The following is a 1853-nucleotide window of genomic DNA, read 5'->3' as shown; positions in this document are numbered from 1 at the left end:
GTCTCCACATCTGCTATACTATGCATCCTGCAAACACAGCTACAAACCAAGACTTTTAGCGTCTACGTCACAGGTTGCAATCTCTGACACGTCCAGCAGATGGCAGAGCAAGGCTAGAGCGGGTAGCAAGGAGTCCCCCAGTCCAGAAACCAGCCCATCTTTCAGGGAATTAAACGTTTTTCTGATTCTACTGTTTATTCTCCAGCGCTTATTAAATACTTTTTGTGTGCCTGACCTTTAGTTAGGTCCTGGAGTTTTGACAGGAATGTGAAAGTATTTTGCGAATGCTGTAGGCTGGTAAGTCCATCGCAAGCTATCCAGTCGGCAAGCAGTCTTGAGGGCCCCTGAGAAACTGTACTCCACTATGAACACATCTCCCCTCATACCTGACCCAGGTCCCTGACCAGGGGTGTTGGGGGCAAGAGAGTAGCTGCTTTTCAGCCACGCCCACTCTGCTGTGTCTGGTTGTAGGAAACCCAGAGATCTTCTCCCACTGTGGCCCCCAGCGCGCCACACAATCGCACACGGGAGTCCCCAGGACTAGCAGAGCCACAGGAACGCCACACAGCAAAGTAATCCTTAGACCAAGCACTGGTAGTGAAGGTCCATACCTGCAGGTGGGTAAGACTCTGAGCTGCAGGCTGGAAATGGGGGCTGCGCTATGCCGGTTTCACTCATTTGAGGGTAGTTGGGGTGGGAGTGAGTGGTGACCTCCCACTGGCTAAGGGGGCGTGTCTCATCGACTAGACAGGGATCCCTAGTGGGCAGAGTTTGCCTACCCTCAGAAGCCTGGCTCATTTCTTTTTTCTGGGGCTCAGGGAAGCAAGTCTCGTGGGAAATTCTTAGTTCCCCTGGGCACGACAGAAGAGATCTCTCATGTGCCTGGTGTGTCTTCCCCACTAGCTTCCCCTTAGGAGAGCAAGTCAAGAGGACTTAGACCCAGTATCTGAGAGGAAGGAGAAATGAGTATTTGCCGGAGTAGAATGCTGGCTGGCACTTGGGGCGGGGGAGGGGGGTGTTTTTCAAAGGCCTCTTGTGACTTGTATGCTCAGCCAGGGCTGAGAACCCTTGACCTGTGGTCGTGCTGCTGCAAGCCAGTAAATATCACAAGTCAGGCTGATTTGATTTCGTTTGCTGACAGAGCTTCACCCCTCCTGCTCTGCTCTCTCTAAGGCAGAGTGTATCTTTTCGAAGGGAGTCCCTGTAATGAAATCGTTGTAATGGCTGGTTTTAACCAGAACATGAGATCCCAAGCATGAGCCCACATCTGACTCATCCGCGGCGTTCTCAGCCCTCCCACAGTGAAGAACAGTCTTGATGTGCCCGTGTGGGACACAGCTGTGACTGGATGGGAGGAATGTGCCCAACACGGTGTGACCTCGAGAGGCAGGAGGCAGGATGTTGAGATCTTTGTGTCCCCAGAAGGGTGCCTGACCCAGAGCAGTTGCACAAGAAATAACCTCTCAGTTAATGGATTCAGTCATACCTGTATAGATAGATAGGTGTCCTGGCATCAAATGGTGAGTGGGGAGATCTCTGCATAGACAAGTTTTAAAGGGAATGGGTAGGAACATGGGGGATATGTGGCTGAGGAAGCGGACAGACAGAAGGATGGATGATGGGCAGATGGGTGGATAGGTGAGTAGATGGATGGTTGGAAGGTTGGATAGGCTGGTGAATGATGCTGGAAGAGAGAGCTGAGGAGGTAATGGTTGAGTGTATGTACTGGCCAATGGGGAGGAAGACAGATGGATGGGTATGATAGTTGGGTGTTTGGACATGTGAGTGGATAGGAGAGTGAATGAAAGGATGGATGGGAGGATGAGTGGGAGGACGGGTGGGAGGATGGGTGG

At 51.9% G+C, this 1853-nt stretch overlaps 1 protein-coding gene across 1 annotated transcript in view; it reads left to right on the top strand.

Annotated features, from left to right (window-relative positions):
* The first annotated feature begins 1466 nt into the window (after positions 1 to 1466).
* The window catches only part of Asb2 (ankyrin repeat and SOCS box containing 2), a 26659-nt gene continuing 26272 nt past the window's right edge, over positions 1467 to 1853 (top strand). Inside the window, exon 1 of the mRNA XM_028781708.1 lies at positions 1467 to 1520. The gene's annotated coding sequence lies outside the window, so the exon portion shown is untranslated. The remainder of the gene's footprint in view (positions 1521 to 1853) is intronic.

This window comes from Grammomys surdaster, unplaced genomic scaffold (assembly GCF_004785775.1).
Source record: "Grammomys surdaster isolate TR1022 unplaced genomic scaffold, NIH_TR_1.0 516, whole genome shotgun sequence".
In the NCBI taxonomy this organism is placed as follows: domain Eukaryota; kingdom Metazoa; phylum Chordata; class Mammalia; order Rodentia; family Muridae; genus Grammomys; species Grammomys surdaster.
Note: the sequence above shows the minus strand (reverse complement) of the source record. Positions and strands in the feature narration are given on the sequence as shown.